The following is a 27,299-nucleotide window of genomic DNA, read 5'->3' on the forward strand; positions in this document are numbered from 1 at the left end:
CTTGTAAATACATTTTTCACTACTACCTGTTTTTTATGAATATCTCAAATTGTATAAATGTATGTATCTCTATAATTGTATAAATGTCTTCTTAATTGTGGAGCTTTTCTCCCCGGGCTTCTACTGAAAATGGACCTGGTCCAGCTGGATTTTCCCAGTTTACAAATGTAAAATAAATAAATAAATAAAAACATAACAGCAGCCACTGTGGGCAAAGCCTGTGACTGGACTACAGAATGGCAAAGAGACACTCATAAGGGGAAGGGGAAACACTGGCCAGACAAGTGGAGAATGTGTCACACCAGAACAAATCGTGCAGTAACATAGGTGACATGCAGTGTATGGAGTCAGTAAACATCACCTGCAAATACACAACACACACCAATGTAAGTGGAGGTCCACAACAAAACAAAATCCCAAACAAAGGACACCTCAGAGGCAAAAACACATGAGAAATCCACAGACCTACACACCACAGACCATGCATATTCAACACACCAGGGTCTTGCAAATACTAAGGCCTTACCAGACACACAACATATTACTCATAGAATACTCCACTGGGAGACACACAGATGTGCCTCTCACCAGGCAGATTAAGGAGAAAGACATGGTCACTTGTTTGTCAGGTGCCATAATCTGCCATATCACACATGCACTCATGTCACCCCAAAACATGTACAGATATTGCTCCAGCCTGGCTCATGGCAGTGTGAATGATGTCAGATGTACCTCCCTGGACTATACGAAGACAGACATGATTCAGCTTGCTGAATATGTGTCCCATGCAGGTATGTCCCTAGCCTTAAGCAGCAGTCTGCCATCACCCAGAATGATGGCTCAATACAACAGAATATGATTGACAGTAACACTTGGCTCACTTACTGGTGTCATTCCAGGGGGATTCACTGCCTGGCAGCCTGGGAACATATGCTCAACAGACCACACTGCCTTGCTAGAGATGGCCTGCATTTGTTTCACTTGGCCTTCAGGCCTCTGTCAAAGGGCCTTGCCTCCCCCATAGTGTCTTTGTAGGGGAAGTCATGGGGTCCATACTACCAAGATAAAACACTCAACAAAATGCAAATTAAAGGCCATGCCACTAAACACTAGGAGTCTAAACAGGAAAATGCACTTATTGCAAGCAGTCATAACCTTGAAAGATTGTGACATTTGTGCACTCACAGAAACTTGGCCCATAGCCGCGGAGAGAAACCCATCCTTAACTGATCACTCATCCTATCCCACAGCCAGACCCCAAAATGTGGGTAGCAAAGCCAAAGGAGGTGGAATATAAATATATAGACAGACACACACCTCCAGACTGGTCAAACAGTCTAACACACATGAGACCCTCTAAGTGCAGTGAACTGTCCACAAGACCCCTATGTAAATTATATGTAGCTACAGGACAACATATCTGATTCAGGACACCCACCCCACATATCTGTCCCTCTACAAATCTATCAAGATTGCACCCATCACTCTGATCCTGGCTGACGTATATTACCCAAACATTGATTGGGAATCCAGCCATGCCAGAACAGAAATGCACTGAGATGCCCCCATCTTATCAATGCTACATCCCTAGGACAGCCACTTGATACCCCCACAAGATGCGATACCTATGTTAGACTTCACAGTAACCAACATAATCAACCACTGCAGCACCCCTACGGTATCATCCTCTCTGACAAGATCCGACAGAAAAGTGGTCACATGTCATATCACCATCTCTCCTGATCCATCTCTAGCCTTGGTAAAAGGAAAATGTCTCGCAAACTGATCACAACCACCAGACGGCTAGTGTAAACAGCTGAACAGCCACCTATCCCACTAGAGGAACAGGCACCAACTTCTGAATGTACACAAAACTAGCATGCCAGCATATAGATAGAGATGCATGGAATCAGGAATACCTGACAGGACAACATCACTGTCTGCAAGGGAGAGTAAACCTGTCCGCAAACATCTGCAATAAAGTAACTATATACCAAAAAGATAACATTGCTGTCCAGGACTGAGAAGGAGCAGGTGCACAATCAGATGTAATCACCCCTTTGCCTGGACAAACAAGAGCACCAGTGAAATCCACTAAAGGCAACTCTGAGTCCAAAGTGCCCACATCTCAAAGACAAACAATCATAAGGCCTTCCACATGTTTGTGTACATTCCCAAAGAAAGCTCCCAGATCTGTACAGAACAGGTGGTTAAGGACACCACATACACAAATGCTGTAGATATAGCCACTTCACTGGCTGACAGATTCAGTGGAAATGTCTCCCCTCTGCCCCCCTATCAGAAAAGCAGTACATCTCCAGTACCTGAACACCCAACCCTTATCACTAGGGGGCAGGGCATCACTGTCCTCTCAAAGTCAAGAGGACAGCCTCAATGGGACCTGAATAGATTCCCAGGCTGCAAACTACATGAACTAAGGCATAAACTCGCAGCATCATTACCCATCCTACACATCCAAAGCCTGAGTACTGTCTATGTCATAGCCGATTGACAGACAGCCACTGTCATCCTTTTACACTAAGGTGGAGTGCTCACCGATCCAGGAAATGAAAGACCCATCAGCCTAACAAGCCTGATCCGCAAGGCCATGCAATGGATTATCATGGATAACATTAAGAGGGACATTGGCAAAATCCAAATACATTACCCTACACAGTCTGCCATCCTCAGGCTCATTTGGATGACTTCCCTGAGGCAGCCAACAAAGGCATGGATGAGGGAAAGATGGTGCACTCCAGTCACTGTGACCTGGCCGAAGCCTTATACACCATTCCCCACTTGCCTATAGTACATGAACTCTTGTCAACTAGGCAGAAATCTACATGGTACCAAATGGGTATCAAACTGGTTCATTGATAGAAACTACATAATCATAATAGGGGTAGCCAGCTCAAACAGTACACCCGTAATGAGTGGCATACCCCAGGGATCAGTCTAGGGCCTCTGGTATATGGGATATACTTCCCTGAGGTGCAGGGCAAAAACACTGACCCATGGCTGATCAAGTTGGCAGATGACTGCAAGCTGGGAACAGTCATCAATACCCAAAGTGATGGGGATGTCCTACAAGAAGGTCTCACCAAAAGAAATGCCTGATGCCAGAAACGTGGCCTCAAGCTGAATGCCTGCAGATGTATCATCATCCCATTTGGGGAGACTGACGTCCTCACATAGTATCACAGTAACAACAATGTCTTACATACACAATCAGTAGTGAGGCAGTTGACCACCCAGGCTGATAGCAACCTGATGCCTGAGCACCATGTTGCTCCTGTTGTACAGAAAGCTTCATAGATGGGACAACTCAAATGCAAGGGCATCCCATCCAGGGACAAAGAGGTTATAAGAGCCATGTATGCTAACCTTATGAAGCCAGTTATTTTGCTCAGTGCCCCCTTTGGCATGTACCTCACAAAGCACAGGCAGCAGATGGAGAGACTACAGAGGTTTCCCCACCGAGAGAATGCAGGATCACAAACACCTACCCTACACAGGCTAACAGCACTGTCCCTCTACTCCGTTCCATATAGACTCTGCAGAGATGACCCTTGTCTGGTATACAAAGCAATTCAGACCCTGCCTTGATGGGACTGTTGCATATCTGGAAGTCAAGGCCCACTTGATCAACCCTGTAGGCGCAGCATCAACCTGGACTTTGATATTAGTACAGCTTGTTGGTGTGACAGATATGTGTCCCACACACTCCCTTATCTTTGGAATACACTCCCTGTCTACATCAAGCCAAGTGCCTCAGTACCCCTAGTGACGTGCTCCCTGTATAAGTGCATGGGAAAGAGAAAATACAGTCCTGTGATTCTGCCTGTGTCCCTGCTGGACAGGGGCACTTGGGTGCTGACATGTCTTAACATGGGCTACACTCTCATCTGCATGGGTTATAAGGGCTTCAGGGCCAGTAGCCTACTAACATCATATCAACCTATCAACCTATACACAACTGTCTGTCAGTGATTCACCACATTACTCTGTACTGCTCTGCCACTGACATACCTGGAAATCACAGTGCTATGTGGAATATGCCATACATATAATGGACATTTCTGCTCAGTAGAATGCACTCTGTACCCACACTCATACCTCTCAATCTGTGACAGCAAGACATCTGGACAAGGTCATAAATAAAAGTGGGACAAAGGCCCAGTGATAGGCATGTGTTTAAATATTGTTCCTACAAACTGGGAAAGTTGGTAGAATAACGGGTTTTGCATTAGCAGGAATTGTCTGAGGTTATGAAGTCTGAAAAACTAATGTTTGTCATTATTTTCTAACTTCAGTATTTAATTATTTGCAAATAACTTGCCATAAAAACACAAGTTTATGTAGACTGGAAGAAACTTCTAGACAAACATCTGGACAATCTGCAAAGAACTGTAAAGTTGAGAGGTATGGACACACCAGGGTATAACTTTTCAGGTAAGAAGAATACCACACAAGCAGGAGATCCCCAGACAGTTTATCACCAAGGTGCTGGACTGTTTACACAGCTTCATCAGTCAATCAGCTGTAGCCACACCTTTCAACTGGCTGATTGGGCAAGACTGTCTATAGTTTGGATATTGGTCTGTGCATCATACATCTTGTATTTCCCTGGTAAAGTGCTGTGATGATCTGAGGATTTCTGTCACTAGGTAATGACACAGTACATTTCAGTGTCAGACAATGTCTGCTAAAACAAACCCTGTAACTTTAGCAACTTCCTGTTTACTTATGAGAGGTATGTATGTAGCACACAAAACCCTGGACCAGAGTGCAACTATCTCTGGAATGGAGTCCCACTCTTACTATAGAAGGTCGTACTGGGCATGGTCCTACACTTAGAGAATCATTAGAGAATTACAGCCCATGTCAGAACCCACATCGGACTATATAACTGTATTGTGCATATATGACTTTGCATACAGACAGCTATGTACACCTTAACTGTCTTTACACACACCCATTAGACAGGATTACCCTCAGCTAGCTGTAGGTGGCCCATATGTGATATATCTGCATCTGCTGAGTGTGATACACAGACATTTATATGGGCAACAGATCACAATATGTCAAGCATACACACACATAGACATGGTGCCCTACTTTAGCAGTCCTGCTGATGTCATTCCCCTTAGAAGTACCTTTGGACAGTCCTTAGCCCTATAAGCTCTGTGGCATGTGCAATAACTATATAACAATATAGTACAAATAGTTAGATAAGTAGGGGTTCTATTCTCAGTTCTGGCAAGTGTATTTGTGTGTAAGTGTATGTTTGTAGGATAAAGTATTTTGAGGACTTTCCCACCCACAACACTTCCCACTGCCCTACTTTTGCCTTTACCTTTGGGAAAACCTCAGCCCTATAAGCTCCATGGGGTGTGTAATAACTACATAACAGTATAGTACAAATCACTAGATAGGGAGGGGTTCTATTCTAAGTTCCAGCAAGTGTGTGTATAAGTGGTGTAAAAGTGTTTGTACGTGTGTATGTTTGCAGGATAAAATATTTTGAGGAATTTCCCATCCACAACACTTCCCAGTGCCCTAGTTTAGCAGTCCTGCTGATGTCATTCCCCTTAGAACTATCTTTGGACAGCCTTCATCCTTATAAGCTCTATGGTGCATGCAATAACTATGTAACAGTATAGTACAAACAACTAGATAGTCAGGAGTTCTACTCTCAGTTCTGGCAAATGTGTGAATGTGTGTGAAAAGATGTCTGTATAGTAATGTATTGTGATGCCCTTCCCACCCAGTACATTTTCCATTGACATACTTTACAAGGGCTGTTGATGTAATTCACCTTAGAAGTATCTTGGGACACTGTTAAATCATATAAGCTCTGTGGTTTGTGTGCTAACTGCCTAACACTGTAGTAGATAGGTAGGGGTTCTAAAATCAATACTGGCAACTGTGAAACTGTGTGAGTGTGTGTTTGGGTGAGAATCATATCCTCTGGGGGTGCAGATTATACCATTTTGAGGTGTGTACCACCCAGTACACTTCCCATTGCTCTACTTTACAAGACCTGCTGATGTCATTTCACTTAGAAGTACCTGTATATACTTGTCAGTCCTCTAAGCTCTATGTTTTGTGCAATAATTGTGTAATAGTATAGTGCAAATAATTAGATAGGTAGGGACTCTAATCTCAATACTGACAACTATAGTAGTGTGTGTGAAGCATATTCCCTGTGGCTGTTGTGTGGTGAAGCATATCCCCTGTGGCTGTTGTATGTGTAGGTTATACCATTTTAAGGCCTGTTGACCCCCTACCCATGGCATTACTTTAAAGAGCCTGTAAATGGCATCTGCCTCACATGCACCATGTTAAACTATACAGCCCATACCAGTCATCTGTACAGATGTACATAGAATATCCAGATGTTTGCAACCTATATGTGGTGTGTGTCCCCTAACAATGAGCATGTCTGTGATATCATTGCCAAATATGTCACAGTTACCATAGTGACACACATGCCAGCATCAGACATCGTACCTGATTGAAACATCTTGCTGATACAAAGTCTGTTACTCTATCACTTGTCCAGGTTTGTAGGAACAGTAGATGAGATCAATCACTATTTCTGGTGAGTTATGTGAGTTATCCCACCATTCATGAAGGCAATCCCAAGATAACTTGTTCTAAGAGGTTGTGGGTTATGTCCCAGGCATATAATCTATGTGGGGCATGTCATGTGTACGTAGAACTATAGTACATACAAGTGGATACATAGGGTTGCTAATATGTCTATTGGCAACTGTGTTTGTGTTTCTGTATGCATATCCCCTGTGGCCATCTTTACTGTGTGTATGTGATGGCTGTACCATTTTGTGTGCCTCTTCTATGCTGTGAACTACCCCCATTGCCAACCTAGTTTCAGTCTATATAGATGTCATCCACCTTAGAAACACAGTTACTCAGTTTCTAACACAAAGCCACTGTGGTGCATACAATGGTCATATCACTGTGTATTGTACATAAAGAGATGGGTAGTTCATTTACTCTGAGAAGTGTCAACTCTATGTGCAAGTGTGTTTCAATGCATGTCCCCATGCAGCAGTGTGTGTGTGTGTGTGTGTGTGTGTGTGTGTGTGTGTGTGTGTGTGTGTGTGTATGTGTGTCTCAGATGGCTCTATCATGTTAAGGGCCTTTGAACCCACCTCTGGCAATCCTAACACCCCTGCAATTGTTACCCACTTGAATAGTAATGGCAGACACTGCAACACTACATTACCTCTGTAGTAATTCTGTTATGTATCTAGCACTATCGTTTGTATGACTGGGCAGGTTGGGGCTGTGCTTAGCCCTTCAACAGTTGCCCCATGTACAGGACTATGACATTGTGTGCACTACCAGCACGAGAGGCCAGACTTGCATATGAGATAGCAGACACACATGGTGGTGATTGTCAGGTTAGACTAACATAGGCTGACCTGTGTCAGGAATACATACCCCAAACCTATTATACACAGTACCATGCATACCCTCATCAACTGCACAAAGGTTTGGGCCTAGTGCCAGTACTCAAGTAACCTCCTCTGTATGTATGAGCCTGTGGTACTACAGAACACCCAGGTGACATGTATGAAGGCTAGCTGGCTGTGTCAAGGGGTACGTATGCCAGGTCACACTGTCCACCCCAATTGTCCCTCACACATTGTTGCATGCATACACACCTGGTATACAAGTACATATACAGCTGTACCTTGGCTATGAAAAGGTCACTGTGTTTCCACTCAGCCATACTCATCATTGCTAATGTCAGCAGGCCCACAGCCTGTAGGCACACAGACACCTGGAACACAAACCAAATACAGTATGTGAGACTACATCTGTATTCACCCTGTGCATCAAGCCCATATTAGCATGTCCCTGCATTGATGGTATGGATAACAGAGATGTGGCACAGGTATCATCACATGCACAGGGTGTGGTGTGGGATTGCCAGAAGCCTAGGCTGGGCCATGTGGTTGACATTGTGTGTGTGTGTGTGTGTGTGTGTGTGTGTGTGTGTGTGTGTGTGTGTGTGTGTGTGGGTGTGTGTGTGTGTGTGTGTGTGCGTGTGTGCGTGTGTGTGCATGTGTGTGTGCGTGTGTGTGTGTGTGTGTGTGTGTGTGTGTGTGTGTGTGTATCTGGAGGGGAGTTGTTCAACTGGGCTCTGTAGAGGAGCTGTGCATGTCCGGTGGTGGCCGGCCTGTGATAGAGGTGTGGGAGTGTTTGTATGCACCCAATCAAGCCATGTGGTTGCCCTACACAGGGCTATGTTGGACATTCGTGGACCATACATGGCAGGATGTACAGTTCACCATCTCCCACCAGCGACACGGGAACTGGTTCTGCAAAGAGTCTTACTGGGATAACCAAGCCCAAGCACAGATTTAGTACTACTCCCGATGGTGGCTGCTGTCTGCTGGATCCGTGTCCTTGATGGGACTGGCCAGGACCACGTGCCCATGGCCTGCTATGCTGTGGTGTGGACAACACCCTCCCTTTGGTAGTGCTGGTGGTACTGCCACTACGGGAGTGTGAATGTGCATGGCTACGTGGGCTCTCAGCTGATCTTGTTGCTGACTTACATCCACGTGGCCAACCCCCTACTCCCACCACATGCTCAAGCACAGACATTGCACAGTTGAGCAGTGATAATGTCTCACCCCACCATCTATCCAAGACATCGGCAAAATGACATACTGCATCACAAATGCCAGGGAGGTCATCACATATGGCAGGAAGTGCTGCATTCATGACCCTGAGCATCTGTCTGGTGTTGTGGTCAGTATGTGTCTGTGCCTCCATGATGGACCGTAACATGCATCTGGTGACACCTGCTTGTGGCACTTGCGGCAGGGGCTTGATGGGCATCAATTCTCCATCGAGTGCCCCTGTCCAGCTGCCTTTGTGTGGCCTTTCCTACTCTCTGGCTATGGTTAGTGTCTACACTCACACTTGCCATAGTCACCACACTAGCCTGTTCAATGCCACCACCCTCCAACTGCCCATTATCTGTGGCTGCTGGGGACTGAGTATGTGTGGGCATACTGACTGTGTGTTGGGACATTGTGAGTAAATGTGAGATACCAACAAATGGCACAGATTCAGCCTCTGACAACCCTACCTGTGCCTCACTATGACCACCATCATCATCAGAGTCCACTAAGACACTGACATCAGGTTGTGAAGGGGAGAGACACCAAGCCCCATGTTCACCTGTGAGGGGAAGGCAACATATGTAAATTAATACCCTGCAGTATAATGTTTGCTGACACACACACACACACACACACACACACACACACACACACACACACACACACACACACACACACACTCACACACACACAAACACACACACGCACACACTCCTGGCAAAGTCTGGCACAGCCTTGCTACCTATGGGCCCTTCAGGCCAGACATTACAGTAGTTCTGACTGCCACAATCCATCTCTTTAACAGTAACTGTAAGGCCCTCAACAAAGGCCGACAAATCCTACAGTGTGATGGGTCTATTAGCAAAATAGTAATTGTGACCAAGATCAAGTCTATTGGAGTGAGCAATACAGTGTCACTAAGTGCATATGCAAGTACTGTAAGAGCTGACCTACTGCTATACAGACCAGACACAATGACAAGGTTTAATGATATGTGATAATAACTAATGAAGGAACAAGAGAATACTCTATCGGTGCAGTACCTACACAGTTCAGACTCTTAGGGATTCATTTCAGACAACATTGCAGGACAGTCTGCAATACATACAGGAAAAATGTAAAGTACTAGATGCATAGGTTCATAGGAGGATACTAGGCTATTGGCCTGGATGCCCTCATAAGCCTAGCCCAGACTTTTGACCATGTCCTTTCAAAGTCAGCACCTGTTTCCCCCATCCAGCTGGGACACATGCGGGATCCCAGGGGTGTCTTTTCTGTTTCCAATGCAGTTGTCCAGCTTCTTCTTCAAGAGGGGTATAGAAGTACTCTGCTAGACATGGGGAGGGAGTGTATTTTACAGACAGTGTTTTGTGTGGGACACTAAACTATCCCACCAACAAGTACTATTCATGTCACAGACCAGGTGAGGGCCTTGCATGTGGGTTGCGTGAGTGGGGTTTGTCTTACGAATATGTAGAAATGCCATCGAGGTTGGTTTGGAAATGGTCTTGTATGCCAGAGTTAGGTTGCCTATGATCAGTCTGTATGAGACTGAGTACAGGGACAAGGCTTTCAGCCTATCTGTATAGGATAGGTGTTGCAGATCCTGCATTTGCCTGGTCAGGAACCTCTGTGTTCTCTGCAATCGCTATATTTTCTTGGCAAGGTACATGCCCCAGGAGCCATTGTACTTGGTAATGGATCTGATAAGAGTGGGGTACAGGGATGTTGTGGCCTCCTGGTTCCTGGATGACATACCTGTATTTGTCAAGTGGGCCATGTAGACAGCCTTCCATACAGTGGTGCCAATGTGGTGGGAACCTATCAGGTTGCTATCAACCTTGGTGCACAAGTCACCTCACGCCTGATTGCATGCTCAGTACATTGTAATTACTGTCATAATTAGTGTTGATGACATCTACCACAACAGGGAAAATGATGCATCTCCTGGCATTCAGTTTGAGGCAATGCTTCTGGCACCAGTCATTAATTTGGGTGAGGCCCTCTTGGAGGATGCTCACATCAGTAGGGGAATGTAACAATATGCCCAGCTGGCAATCATCTGTAAACCTGGTCAGTCACAGACCACTGGTTTTGTCTTGAACCTCAGAAACATATATCTCAAACAGTAGAGTCCCCCAGACCAATTCTTGGAGTACACTGCTCTGTAAGACTCTACTACTAGAGGTGGTTTCCACTACTTTGACCAAGTAGGTACTATCATTGAGCCAGTTAGTGATCCATCTGGTAACATACAGGTTGATGCCTAGCTGTGTAGGCTTATATATCATGTCCAACTGGGAATTATTGTCAGAGGTCTGGGCTAGGTGAAGGTAGGCAGTGTGCACTGTCTTCCCCTCATCCTTGTGTCTGTTGACTGTTTCAAAGATGTCAACCAGGTTTAACAGGCCTGATCTCCTTTTAACAATACCACATTATGTGGGCTCAAGCATTTTGAGTTTGCCAATATCCCTGTTAATAAGGTCCTTGATAATGCCTTCCAAGCCCTTGCAGATCAGGCTAGTTAGGCTGATGTGCATATGATTGGCTGGGTCAGTGGATTGTTCCACCTTTGTGTAGAGGGATGACAGTGGCTGTCCTCTGTACAGAAGGGATGACACTGGTGCTCAGGCTTTGGTTGACTACAGTGTGTAATGGCGCTGAGAGCTCATGCCTGAGTTTATGTAGGATGCGGCCAGGGATGGGTATCAGGCCATGTGGAGACTTTGGTTTGTTGCCTTTGAGAGGGCATTACTGACCTGCTTCCTGATGATGAGTGGAGTTGGCAGGTGCTGTGCATGTCCATGTATACTGATGGGGGGACATGGGTGTGATGTTTACACTTAACCTGTCTGCAGCAGGTTGGCTATGTCTATGCCATATGTGTATGTGGTGTTATTAACCAACACTACAGAACATATGTGGGTGTTCCCTCTGAGATTGCAGACATATGTGAGGAAGGCCTTGTGATTGGCCTTGGTGTATGTGTCCAATCTGCACTCAAAGTTAGCCTTAGGGTAATTCACCTGTGACTTTATTTGATTGTTCAGACAAAGGTGACATTGCTTCCAATTTGGCACCTGCTCCTTCTTGGCCCTGTCCAGCAATTATTCCCACCTATTATGGAATTTGTGTATTTCTGCTGTCCACCACAGAGGTTTACCCTACCTTGAGGGAGATGATTTTGTCCTGCCAGGTATTGCTGAGTGCATACAACTATGTAGGTGCTCATATAGTATTGTGGTGTAGGCTTGGACACTACTGCTAGTTACAACTGATGGGATGGTGGCTGTAAAGCTACTTATACCTGCTCTGAGGAGATTTATAGTCAGTTTTGGAAAGTGTATTTTGTTTGACCCTGACAAGAGAGGGTGGGACAGGGGAGATGGTGCCCTCAAAAGTGATGGCTATTTGGTCAGATCTTACCAAGGAGGATAACACTGTAGGAGTGATACAGTTGCTACTCATGTTGGTTAGGAGTAGGTACAGGATATTTCCACCTGTCATAGGGGTGTTGACCAGCTGATCAAATGCATTGGCACTGACAAAGCCAAGGAATCTCTGTGCATTCATGTTCAGGTAGAATAGGTCATGCACACTATGCTTGGGTAGTTAAAGTCACCCAGGAGCAAGGTAGAGGGTTGAATCTTGACAGATTCAAGCAAGTTCAGATAGGTGTAGTGGGTGTCCTGAGTCATGGTTGGAGGTTTGTAGCTAGTTATGTTTTGAATAGGTGTTTTGTCAACAGTTAACTGCACTTAGGATGTCTCTCATGCATCATACTGTTTGACCATCCTGGAGGTGTTTATGTGTATGATATAAAATCCCACCTCCTTTGGCTTTGCAGCCCTCCATTTGGGGTCTAAAAGTATGGTAGGATGAGTAACCTGGCAAGGTTAGAGTGCTCTCCACAGCTTCAAACCAGGTTTCAGTAACTGCACAAATATTACCATCCTGCAGGACAAGGTATGCTTGCAATGACTTTAGTTTCATGGTAATACTCCTAGCAGTTAGCAGCATTACCTTTGCATTTCATTTTTTATAAGCTTTCATGCTGGTAATGTTCTGTTCATGACTTTGCCTACAAAAGGCACTATGCGGAAAGTAAGTGCCTTTGCCAGAAGCCTAAAGCCCAGGGGAGACAGATGAAGGCCATTTCTGGCAAAGCGTTGTAGTCTGTCAATCACATACTGTCATGTGACTGAGACAGCAAGGATTCTAGGCTCTTAATATGATTGCATCACTCATATTTTGGTTTCCTAGGTGATAGTAGCACACAGTTGTCTGTGTACATAAGGTAGTGGTTACACTGTGTCAGGATGCCCATATTAACTGGACTAGCATGAGAAAGCACAGGAAAGCACAGGAAATTGTCCGTCCATGGTTATCAGCATCTGTGGAAGAGAGGTCAGGGATAGTGGAGTGGGTACTATATGCCTTCTTTTCACAGGCTAACAGCACAAGCTAACAGCAAATATCATACTTCTCTGCATCAGGTGTAAATATCTGTCTGATGTGTGTGTAGTACTGGAAGTCATAATACAGTTAAACACTTTTCCAATTTCAACTTAGTAATTATAATCAACTTAGTAATTATTTATGTTTGAAGGCAATACAACAACCTGTAGGTGTAGAATTTGTCTGTTTGGTGCACTGGAACTAAGATAACACATTTGTAAAACAAGTACAGCCTATGTACTTGATTTTTGCAACTTATGTCTGTATGTTTGAGGCTTCCAGCTCATATATGTGCACAGGTAATACTTGATATACATTTATGTTCTTTGTCAGTATTGCACACTATGTTTGCACTCTTGCAGCTGAGTCATACCTCTCAAATTGTTAGAGCAAGAAATTTGGACAAAGGCACACATCAATGGGGGCAAAGGCTAGAAAATAGTGACACATTATAAATCTAGCTGTGACACAGTTGCTAGCAAAGCTGATTTTGCATTCACAGGAATACTCTGAAGAATATGACATCTGACATTCAAATGGATGCTATTATGTTATGACGTCAGACTTTACTGAGTTGCCAGTGATTTGCCAGACAAAACACAACTGTATGAGGCATTGACTACAAATATGAGGCAAACGTGTTCAGTCTGCAAAACTGTGGACAGTTGAAAGGTATGAACTCAGTAGATATACAGTTCAACACACACTTCTGCACCAGTTGTTTACTATGCACATACCCTATATAGGTCTCTTACAGTTGTAAGACAAGCATGTGTATCATAGTAGCATTCACAGGTGACATGAATATTTACAACATCCCAGGTAGCTGGCCTATCAGTGTCACAGTCAGTATTGGACAACAGACACTCCAGTAGTAGTCATATGTGAGCTGACCTTTGCTGGGGTGACTCAGGGGCCACAGCTGTGATCTACGTCACTGTAGACAGGTCAGCAGGAATGGCTCTAGGTGCTGGACAGCAACATGTGAGCCCAGCAAGTCTTGTTGAGACCTATTGTTTAACTTCCTATTTCACATTATTGCATCCCCTTTCTGCATTCCATTACATGCTTAATTGATTGACATACCTGTTATAGTGAAGAGTTTTCTCAGAATAATGCAAATGTTTAGGTTTGTGTAGTCACAGTCTGTCTTTGTGTAAAAAGGTTCAGACCTGTTTTGCATAGGCAGTAGCTTGCCTTTTGTAGGTAATGCTCATGAGCAGGTGATGGCCTCTGCACCAGTTGGTGTCTCCCACTTACAAATGGCATCCAGAACAGGTGTGTTGTCTTTCTATTACCCAATGTAATAGCAACACAGTGCTATAATTAAGTCCTTCACGTGGGCCTTGCCCCTTTTCCTTGCCTTTGAGGAGGACATTATAGAGGTGTGGGGCTACAGCTTTACAGAAGGTAGGTGGGAATACCTCTTAGAACTAGAAATGTGGAAAAAGCCCAACAAAAGGGGGGACAAAGTTCCAGAATTAAGTATGGATTGTAAATATTGCTGTTATACACTTAGATGATTGCTAGATTAACAGGGTTTGTCTGGACATTCATTTTCTGTGTGACTTGACGTCTGACAGTCTATGACATACCTCTCAACTGTCCAGATTTCCGCAGAATGTCCAGAGGTTTGCCTCTTATGTTTGGTCTGTCCCTCAGACAATTTCTGTTTTTGAGAAATCAGTAGGATAATGTGAGGATTGTAGTCACTAAATGTTGACATTCATTTTTGTTTCAGACTTCATATCCTTCAGAAAAGTTATGTTACAAGAAACCTTGTAACACCAGCAACTGTTTCAGTTTGTAACACCAGTATGTAATATATGTCCCTCTTTTCGGCCCCCAATCCCGCAAGTATGTCAGGCTTTGTCCAGATGTCTTGCAGTAAGAGGTTCAGAGGTATGGTATCTCATTATTTAGTGACTTCACTCCTGATATCATCCCAGTGATTTAGCAGACTCCCAGAAGTGTTATGAGGCAGTGGCCATAAATATGGTCCCACACCCTGGGCATTCTGTGGAAATCTGTACAGTTTAGAGTTATGTATGTCTGGCCATTGTTACCTGACTGTCAAGATTGTGCAGCAGTGTAGTGTGCAAATGTTTGTTGGGCTGTGTAGGGAGAGGGGAAGATGTGCGCATCATAGATCCTTTTCTATCTGACTGTCCATGCTGCTACATCTGCTGGTGGTCTATCAGCTGTATATGTTTGTAGGGGCAGGCTGAGAAATGACCTGTAACACCTCAAGATTCCCAGTACACTGTGACTTGGGGCAGTATATGTAAGTTCAGTGTATGACTATGGTGTAAATGGTTGTGGATGGACAATTTCTCACCGATATCTGCTTTTCCCTATGGTTACATCCCTATAGTGAATGATATATTTGCAAATGCATGAGTAGTTCCCCAGAGTTGATTTGGGGTGGTGTTATGTTGGTCTAACTGTAGTTCAGAAGTTGCTGGGTGACATGATCGACAGCTTTCAGTGTTTTTTCCCCTTCTGTTACATGACTGTAGTCATACCTCTCAACTGTCCAGATTTCTATGCACTGTCCAGATGTGTAGATCATATTTTTGGTCTGTTCCCCATAACAGTTGTGGGTTTCTGGCAAATCACTGGGATGATGTGAGCACTGACATCACTAAATGATGACAATCATTTGTGTTTCAGACCTGAAATCTATCAGAAAATATATATTAAAACAAACCGTGATACTATACCTCTCAACAGTATAGATTTTTGCAGAATGTCCAGATTTTTGCCTCATATTTTTGGTGTGTTCCTCCTAAAAAATGTGCTTTTTTCACAAGTCACTGGGAAGATCTGAAGATTAAAGTCACTAAATAATGACATGTATTTGAGTTTCAAACTTCATATCCTTCAGAAAATGTATGCTAACACAAATCCTGCCATTCGAGCAAATTTTAAGTTTATAATAGCAATATTTAAAATTTGTCCCTACTTTTGAGCCTTTTTCCCCCCATTATGTCAGGCATTGTCCAGATTTCTTGCACTAAGAGGTTGAGAGGTATGCGTGATACTCTAGCAAATTTCTAAGCTTATAACAGCTATGTTTTTAATATGTCGTCATTGTTTGGCCTTTATCCCCAAACTTTGTCAGGCTTTTTGCAGATGTTTTGCAGTAAGAGGTTGAGTATACATACATTACATATATGTATATATATATATATATATATATATATATATATATATATATCGAAATAGATATGTATACATATATATATATATATATATATATATATATATATACATGTATATATATATATATATATATATATATATATATATATATTTATATATGTATATGTATATATATATATATATATATATATATATATATATATATATATATATATATACACATATATGGGTCTACTTGAGATTACCAAAATCTCATTAGACAGACACAAGCAACACCGAGCCAAAAAGCTGGATGTGTCAGATGACCAACATGTCAGAATGCCGACTTCCAAATGGTCGACAGTCCAACTTGAGTGAAACAGGGAATCCGTTACTGTGGACGTTGTAGTGCAATGTCAAAGTTGGTATATTTAAGTTACAGGGGTATGGGGGCAGAGCTCCCCATGGGGGTGTGCAGGGAGCATTGCCCCCCTGCAAGAATGTGAAATGTGAAGGTAAGTGTTTTAGATTTTTTTATTTGTAGTGAATGTTTTGTTTTATTGGTAAGGGTTTAGTTTAATGTAGATGGTTGGCAGTGTGTGAGTGAGGGGAACTAGGTAGTTTTATGTTGAGTGTTGTGTTTTTTCTTTTGTATGTTGTTTGTATGTATGTGTATGTTTTATGGAGGTGTGTTGTATTTTGACGTGTTGGTATTGTGTGTGTCGGGTATGTGTGGTGTTGTGCAGTGTTGGTGTTTCGGCTCTGTGTTTTGTGTGTCGATTATGTGGGATGCTGGGAAAGTGAAGTAGACACATATATATATATATATATATATATATATATATATATGTGTGTGTGTGTGTGTGTGTGTGTGTGTATAACAATACTAATTCCAAAGGCTTTTCCCTAATGTTGGATGACCATCCTTCATGATATATTTACGAAGCATTTCTAATTCTCACAGCTCATGTGGAGTATTGGTAGCTACTGTGACTGGAGTGCACAGAGTCTTGGGTTTAAGGCTTGCCAGGGATGTGTATTTTCCCCTTATGTTATATGGCTGTAGTGCATGATATGTTTGTAAAAAGCACTGCACATTCCCACAGCGCAGGTGGTGTAGAGGTATGTTGGTGTGATTGTAGTGCACAGTGTCCTTGCTCCAAGACTTGGTAGTAATGACTTTTTCATTAATGTTAGAGTACCATAGTGCATGATATGTTTGTAAAAGCATTACAAATCTCCACAGCTCAGATGGTGTAGTGGTGCATTGCTGTGATTGTAGTGCACATCATCCTGGATTTGAGACTTGGCATGGCTGATTATTTTGTTGCTGGGCAGAACAAGGGCTGATGGAGACAGAGTGATTAAAGCAATGTTAAGCAAGTTGTAAGTGGGTTTGTGCAGTTTTGCACGAAGATAAGTGATGCTAATAGACAGTTAAGCCCTCTTTGCTTCACTTAGCAGTGTTTATTCCCTGCTTACACTCATGCTAATTTTAAATAAAGAAAAGAAAAAAAGGGTGATAGGAAAGTGACAAAATGGGGGAAAGCAGGGGGTAAAACATTAGGAAAACAAGCTAGGGATGCATTGTTCAGTCTTCATTTGACACAATATTTCAGGATTGCATATTAATTATTCCTTACTAACATATTATTGAGTGTATGTGATGTATTTTACATGACGTCCCCCTATGTGCTTTCATTACATTACCTTGGGGTGTGACTATACTGTATGGGGCACATGTGTAGATGGAGGTTTCATGTGTTCTATACACTGAGACTTCACTTTTGGACCTGCTACACTACCTTGGTTGACAAATTTTAATTACTACCTCATTTAATAAATAAAACTAATTTCACTAATGCTTTCCCATGTAAAAGTGAAGGGCCTGCCTTGCTACATGAACTGTGAACTGTTGCATACAAAGCAGGAGCTGTAACCACTGCACTATCTCGTCATTGAGGATTTTAGTTGCACATTTCTATTTAGCTCCTTTGAGATGTTTAAGCTATGCTGAGCACAGTGCCTTGACGTGCAAATCTGCTCAGCTACACTTAAACTTCCCTTAGAAAAAAAAGTAATCTACTGTGACCACTTTACATACATATATTCATACTGATGCTAATTCATGTTTAATATTGCACTACCTGTTGTTCTATCCACTTTCTATGTGTGTATGGGTGATATCAGGGTTGATGTCACTAACTACTGGCATACATTTCTGTTTCAGGCTTCTACACCTTCAGAACATTTTGACCACTGCAGAACCTATTATTCTATCACATTTCCATGTTTGTAGGGCAATATTTGACATCTGTCTCTATTTGTCCCCCAGTCATTTTGTGTTTGTCCAGGTTTTTTGCTCTGTGGGGTTGGGGCATTTAATAAGTGCTGTATGACACTTTCACAATGCAGGGGGTGTGTGTAAATGCCTGTCACACACCCCCTGCACTTATTTCTGACTCTACTGGACATCTCAGTGTCTGCAGACACTGTTTACTTTTCATTTTATTTGCTTTCAGTGTCCACAGACACTGAAAGTGCTTACAAAGTGCCTTTTGACACTTTCAGAGTGCAAGGGGCATGTTGGATGTGCAAGCACTACTGAAACATGCCCCCTGCACTCCTTCACTGTTCATGTCCGCATAGCCGTTCTCAGTAGCACACCTTCATTAATATGTAAGGTGCGCTGCTATTACGGCTATGCAGAAGCGGACACCATTCACTCCATGTAGGAATAACATTATTCCTACATGGAGTTTATTGAATCCTGGGGACTGAATCTATTGCTTTGTTTCTTCTAGTTTCAACATCAGCTTTGTCATTTACATACATTATTAATTAATGAAGTTAGCCATATCAATGCACTTCATGTCATTGCACTGTCTTTTTACTGATCTGATGAAGCCCACCTACTTACTGGTAGATAAGTGAAAGCACTTTAGACTACTGTGTTTTTTTTATATTTTACTTACTTGCATCAGTTTTAATAACAGCTATAAAATGATGTTTTTTTTCAAAGCCAAATTATGCCTTTTCCTTTACACCAATATAGTCACCCAACTAGACTCTTATTTCTTAAGTTTTTGTAATGAACCTCCCCAGGCTCAGGTTAAGGGACATGAGGCTATGGTACCTTCCTTTCCTGAATAGATTCACAGCTTCCTATGATTTATGTGTTTACCCTCTTACCACAGGTTGAGCTTGCATTAGTTTTACAACCTGCAACAACTGCACAGTTTTGGTATGCATGAATATTTGGTAGTGGACCTATCTGCATATGATACCTAATTCTTCCAAGTGCTGTAATAACAATCCGTGACTTAATCTATACTTGCCTCAGTTATAGACAGATTGCATTTTCTGTCATTATACGGAGCATGCTGGAATAGGAGCAGTCATATTTAACACTGTTCAGTGCACTGTCAGAGACTACAGTAAGTTTTTTTTGCACACTTCTTATTAATTGATATGCCACTAGATATATTCATTCTTTCATGGAAAGGGTGGAATATTACCTGACATAGAGGATACAAGGTAGATGCATCCAGTCACTGAGATACCTAGACAGTTACCAGCAGGGTTCTGACTAGCTGCAATTATGATTACAAGAGCATAGCACTTCACGGTTATAACTTGACTAGTCTCATGCATTTATTAGTATGGAAAATGACATCTGCTTATTGCAGCTCAGATGAGTTGATTTACTAATGGATTTGTATAGCCAGTTACTATAGATATATGAAGTATCTGTACCAGTTAGGCAGTAGTTACATAGAATGAGAATACAGCATATATGCTATAACCTATTAGTTACCAATAAGAGTATATTAAGAGAACAGGAATGAAAGATGAGACCTAGCCTACTTTAGTTTGGCCAAACAGCCCATAGCCTGCATTTAGGACCCCAGCTTGAGTGAACTGAGATTGAAATGTGTTAAAGCATGCGTAAATAATACATGTCATGTAAACTGGAGTTAGATCTGATAAAGCTCTATTAAGTTTTAACCATCTATCCTTCTACGTGGCACACTACATCACAAAAGGTTTCTCATCCAGAAAAAAAGAGGTCATTGTTCCCCTCTACTCATTACTCATTAGACCCATTATAGAGTACAATGCCCCTTTTGGTATGTACCTCACAAGACATCTACAACAACTGGAAAGGCCGCAGAAATACCTCACAAAGAGGATTACCAGCCTCAAACAGATGCCCTACGCAGACAGTCTCAAATAACTCCAGCTTTACTCCATCGCATATCGCCTAGTCAGAGGTGATCTCTGCCTAACATACAAAGCTATGTCAAACCCAGAGCTGTTGGACATGCTCCACTTAAAGAAATCCCAATCCCTCCGAGCTACATGGTCTAGGGACCTAAACCTTGTCACCACAATAAATAGAACATGCCATAGGGATAGATTCCTCTCCCAGAGACTTCCCATACTCTGGAATAAACTACCTATCTATATCAAACAAAGCTCCTCATTAGCACTCTTCAAGAAAAATCTTGATGATTGGATGGGAAATTGGAAATTCACCCGGGGATCACGTCTGTGGCTCTGCTCAACAGTGGCACAGGAAAATAATTTTCTTGGGTAGCAAAAGCCAGGGTACCTTTTTGGCTGGGCTTTTATAGGCCCTAGGGCTGATGGCCTAGTACCCACCTATGAACCTATGAACCTATTGTTTTAATTTTTTTCAGTAAAGAAGTGTTGATTTCTAAACAAGTTCTAAGTACTTGATTACTTTGAAGTCTCAAATGAAATTGGCTACAGTAAATTGTTCTTTTGCACTGATTTTATGGAAGCTCAACTAACCAACTTTGATGTTCAAGAAGCACCAGTTTTCCCTGTGGATGAATGTTTTTATCTATCTATCTATCTATCTATCTATCTATCTATCTATCTATCTATCTATCTATCTATCTATCTATCTATCTATCTATCTATTTATCTATCTAATATACTTGTGTGTGTGGTTATGTGAATGCTTATGAATGTTTGTAAAAATTGAGTACTCTCTCCAGATATAGAAAATATGTACTTTAAAAACACAGATTATACTGAGTTGTTTATACCACTGTGGTAACAACATAGATCTGCCTACAGAGATATTACAGTATATAATCATGAGCCATCAGCTTTGCATTCTCCTATCAGTTGCTGAAGTTCCTGTTCTGAGTCTGTTTATAATGTTATATTGTCTGCTTATAGCAGCCCTGTTGATCTGAACCCTCCAACCTGTTTGCTAATGCCTTAAGCACAGGCAAACTCGACAACTGCCTTGCTTGCAAATGTCCTCTTTCTCAATTTATTTATTCATTTTTAGGGCAATGTTTCACGGTTCAAAAAAATAGGTAAATACATAAAGCATCTTTACTCAAAAAAAAATGTACATATGGAACATCAGTCAATCGAGAGATCCAGCTGACTTGCTATTTAAGTCCCATTGTTATGTTAGTGAAAACACTGTGAGGTCATAATTGTGGCCCACAGACCCCTGGCTCACTTCAGTTGTTTCCTTCACAGTTATCAGAGTGCAGTCTTGCTTAAATAGAACATGTTGGATGATTGAAAGAATGAATGAATAATTGCAGGAGAAATAGAAGAGTAAGACAAACTCTAAGAAAAGGAATGAAAAAAGTAATCTGGAGAGTGTGAGTCAGCCAAGATGGGATGGGCGGGGGGGCACCATAGAGCCTTTTTGTGTAGGATGCCAGGTTAACTAAGACCACTCTTGAAGCACAGCTGTGGGCTAAGGGCTGAACCCAGGTTAATCCTATTTCTATTGGAAACCCATCTGTTTGTCTGAACACCTTTCAATGGATCCTTGTATACAGCCTGCCCTTTATCTATCGATGTTTCTGGGGATTCAAACAATCTGTCCAAATCATCTTTCTTGGACCCTTATCATATGCTTTCTCCAAGTCTAGGAACACCCATTCAGCCTCTTTCCTCTTCTCTGTCTGCTTTTATTTATTTATTTTATTTACTTATTTATTTATTTTCCATTTGTTAACCGGGGATGTCCAAATGGGTCAGAGGCCTGTTTTTAGTGTAGGTCCAGGGAGAAAAGCTCCTTTACAAAAAAAAACATTACATGGAAATTCATGTAATACAATACCAGAAACACATAACAATTTTACAATACAATACCACAAATACATAACAATTTTATAGTACAATACAAGAAAACACATTACAGGATAATATAAGAAATACAGGCAGTAAGTAAGCTAAATAACCAATTGACAAAATAATGTGATGTCTAACAAAACATACAATATAGAGTAATAATATTCTGACTAGGAAAAAAAAACATGGCTACTTAGCATTTGGACAAATAAAAGTAGATTTTACCATCATAGGGAAATGTTAGATTTTTAGGTGAAATGTAATGGTACAGGAGCAAAATCTTATTAAAAGCATATATTGTACAGAAGGCAAGAAAATAAATAGATGACATGTTAGTGGTACATATACTTAAAACAGTGACATCAAGGCAGTGTGGAGGTGAGTTAATAAGGATGGAAAGATGATGCATATAAAAGACTTGAGATACGTATAAAGTGATTAAAGGAGTAGCAAAAACTATTCCTCTTCATTGTCTGCTTCACTGCAAACATTGGGTGGGTTATACTGCATCCTGATCTAAATCCAGACTGCTTATTTCCCATCTTACTTTCTAATACTCAAATTTAGAATTGATGATGTTAACAAAGAATAAAATAAAATTAAAGCAATTTATTATAAAACTGGAATAGAGTAAGTGGGTATTATAGCGTACTCTATTGGGACTCTGCTTTTTCAAAATTTTACAGAACGTTGCACTGAGTGAATTATATGTCCATTCCCAAATTGAAAGTATTGTTTTAAGGTAAATATTACAGACCAGGTAAATGATTCATGAGGAAAAGTGGCAAGGTTATAGAAAAATCTCAGGCTTATATTGTGATATTTATCAGAAAGCAAGACAGCTATTTCCTTACCTAGCTCTTAACTTATTTATTTATTTTGTATGATCCAAAAGCTCAGATTATTTAGGTTCATAGGTTCATAGGTTCATACTAGGCTATCTGCCCAAGGGCATTTATAAGCCTAGCCCATAGTTATGTGGCTTTCGCCACCCCTTTAGTTTGAATAAAAACTATGCCTATCATTTTTCTGTGCCTCTGTCAAGCAGTGACACTGAAGTAATCCCTGGGGTATGTCTGCGATCTCCCATCCATTGGTCAAGATTCCTCTTGAACAAGGCCAGCGAGGTGCTCTGCCTCACATGTACCGGGATTTTGTTCCACAGCATAGGGAGTCTCTGGGTGATGAATCTGTCCCTCCAGCACGTTCTATTTATAACCGTGTCAAGGTTTAAGTCTCCGCCCTTGTGGTTCTGAGGGATCTAGATTTTTGAGGTGAAGCATATTCATCAAATCTGGGTTTGACATGGCCTTATATGTCAGGCACAGGTCACCTCTGAGCAAGCGGTATGAGACTGAATAAAGCTGGAGTTCTTTCAGTCGGGCAGCATAAGACATATTTTTGAGACCCTTTATCCTTTTGGTGAGGAACTTTTGGGGCCTTTCAAGCTGCATCAGGTGTCTGGTCAGATACATTCGAACGGGCATTGTACTCAATCATAGGTCTAATGAGTGATGAGTACAGGGGACGATGACCTCCCTTGATCTAGATGTGAATCCCTTCATGATCAGGTGGGCGATATAGAAGGTTTTCCTAACTACTTTAGCAACATGAGTGTCAAACGAAGACTACTGTCAACTTGGGTCCCCAGATCCCTGATGACTTTTCTGTGCTCAGTGGATTGTCACCTATATGGTAGCTAGGGGTAACCTTGTTTTTCCCGAAGGGTATGACTATGCATTTTTGGCGTTTAACTTCAGGCCATGGCTCTGGCACCAGTTATCCGTTTCTGTGAGGCCCTTCTGGAGGATATCTGTGTCAGATGTGTTTTCGACTATGGCCCAGTTTGCAGTCATCTGCAAACTTTGTCAGCCATAACCCTCCTGTGTTTGCTTGTACTTCAGAAAAGTAGATGCCGAACAAGAGTGGACCCAGGACTGAGCCCTGTGGGACACCACTTGTGACAGGCTTTGAGTCTGACATGGCTCCAGCAACTCTGACCCTGTGGGTTCTGTCGCTTAGCCAGTTTGCAACCCATCTTGTGATGTATGGGTTTACATTCAAGCTGATGAGTTTTTCGATGATACCTGAGTGGGGTATTGTGTCGAAGGCCTTTGCCAGGTCGAGGTAGGCTGTATGGACTGCCTTTCCCTCATCAATGGCCTTGGTGACTGTCTCGAAAAAGTCAACCAAGTTTAAGAGGCAGGATCTGCCTTTGACAAAGCCAAACTGGGTTGGATCCAAAGTCTGCAAGTTCCCTATGTCTTTATTTATGAGTTCCATTATGATCCTCTCCATGGCTTTGCAGATAAGGCTTGTCAAGCTAATGGGGCGGTAATTTCCAGGGTCTGTGGAGGCACCGCCCTTATGAAGTGGGACCACAGTCGCGTGCGCCACTCCTTGGAGTGCGTATCCTGAGGTGAGGCTAAGATTAAACAGCTGTCCTAACTGTGGGTTTAATTCCTCGTTGAGTTCATGAAGCACACAGCCGGGGACACCATCCGGTCCCATGGATGCTGTGTTTTTGCCTTAGTGAGGGCAGTTCTCACCTGGGCGTTGGAGATGTTTGGGGGCTACAATCCTCTGGAATAGATATCTCTCCTTTTGGGGAGGGGCAGAAGTTTGCACTGAACCTGTCAGCCAGTATGTTAGCAATGTGTGTAGGTTCAGTAATTTTCACATCATTTTGAACTAATTCTGAGCATATCTGGGAGTTTCCTCCTAGGTTTCTAACATAGCTAAAGAAGGCCTTATGATTGTCTTTAGAGTCCTTGGCGATTTTTCTCTCAAAATTTGCCTTGGATGATTTTATGAGAGCTCTTAGTTTTTACTTATAATGATCAAAGGTGTCTTACCTTTCAAGGATTTTGCTCTATCTTGTAGTAGCTTCCTCCTTTTGTTGTAGAGCTTGTTTATGGCTGGGGTCCACCAGACTGGACGCTTGCCTTTGGTACAGAGAGTCTTAGTTTTGTTTGGGATTGCCTGATCCATGCAGTCCTGTAGGTGCTGGTAGAAGGCATTTGTAAGTGATTCAGCGGTTTGAGTAATGTTTACCACTGGCTCAGGGGCCTTAAAGGAGACCACACTAGTTTTTAGAAGTGTGAAATCGGCTTTTGAGAAGTTTTTCACTGTGGTCTTTTTGTTTCAGGTGGGGCGGGATGAGGACCTCCAGCGAGATTAGTTTATGATCTGATCTCACCAGTGAGGGTATACTTCCGGTGTTGAACATTTTGATCCCATGTTCGTGATGATGAGATCAAGTATGTTTTCACCTCTTGTGGGGATGGTGACTAGTTGTTCCATGGCATTTGAGTTTATGAACTCCAGGAATCTTTGGGTTAGAGTGTTCGGGCTTGAGTAGTGTTCCCAGTCTATATTAGGGTAGTTGAAGTCACCTAGTATGATGGTGTTTGGAGATACATTTATCCCCTCCAATGTTTTCAGGAAGGCCATGTGAGGTTCCTGAGTTTGAGAGGGTGGCCTGTAACATGCTACAAATTGCAGAGCAGTCTTGCCTATGGTTAATTGCACCTGGATGGTCTCCGATGCATCGTGCGTTGCCACCAACCTTGAGGTGTGGGTGTCCTTTATGAATATGGACACCCCCCCTCCTTTCTTGGTGTTGTCCGGATTTTGGGTCCGGAACGTATGATATGAGGTGAAACCTGTTAGTGCTGGGGTGCTCTCAGGAGCCTTGAACCAGGTTTCTGTCACAGCACAGACATCGATGTTCTCCATATTGAGAAGGGCCTCGAGTGCGTGCATCTTGAGATTGAGACTTCTGGCATTGAGCAGCATTACCCTTAGTTTTTTTCCTTTTTGGTGTTCTAGGGTGGTAGGTTTAGAATTTGAGCCTTGCTTAAAAAAGGCACTATGGGGGTGGCAAGAGCCTTTGCCAATATCCGGAAGCCCAGGGGTGACAGGTGCAAGCCGTCCCTTGCGAAGCAGCGTGGCTTGTCCAGCATGTCATCCCAGGCAGACAGACATTGGATCCCCTTTGAATGACACCAGAATTTAAGCCAATTATTAAAGCTGATCTAGTTTAAAGACGCCAATTTCTTAATCACTTGGGGAGGAAGCTGTACAGTAACAATATTAGTGTGGTCCAGGGACTAAAATACTATCACATTCATAGTATGAAAAGAGGATAAAGTGGCAGATGTGAAGGAACCAGAGAGGAAGCCAAAAAAAAAAAATGTCCATTCTTCCAGAATATGTCATGGTTCAAAGGCAGTGGGAGAATTTACAAAAGAGGACATAGGACTGCTCTGGAAGAGAATCACAGGGAAATATGTTCTTTATTAAACTAGATCAATGGGGATCTGCAGCAGATGTACTAAATAAGGAAGTGGAAGTATAAAGAAGGCCAAATGGTCTATTTATGCCAGCAAATGCTCTTTTAGAGGAGGAGATTCAAAGACGCCAATGGTATAAGCTACCTGAAAAGAATCTTTTTCTGACCAAGCAACACATTTTAGTAGACAGTACATGATACTTGACAGATATATGGGACATTCAGAGTTAACATAAACTTTTATTCATGCAAATACACCTGGAAGGCAGAAAACAGTCTGTGCTTCTAGTGGCTGTAAAAGAGACAACCACAAACGCTGTAAGCTTGTGTGGTCTGCAACCAATACGTTTAAAAAGCCAATAGTTGGTGATGAGGGTAAAAAGAAGTTACAAATGTAGCATCCCTATCAGAGTACTGAGTACTGGAATAGTGAGTCTCACTATTGTACTTGATCAGTCATCATTTAAGGGAAAAGAGAAACTCAGTGAAATATATATATATTTTTTTGCAAGGAAGTTCATTGCATCTTTAAACCCCTGCTATCAAGATTGTAATTGTAGGTTTCACACCCCATACCCCTTGCTAATAATATATACCCCAAT

The sequence above is a fragment of the Protopterus annectens genome, chromosome 10.part0, assembly GCF_019279795.1.
Source record: "Protopterus annectens isolate FY-2018-M chromosome 10.part0, PAN1.0, whole genome shotgun sequence".
NCBI lineage: Eukaryota > Metazoa > Chordata > Ceratodontiformes > Protopteridae > Protopterus > Protopterus annectens.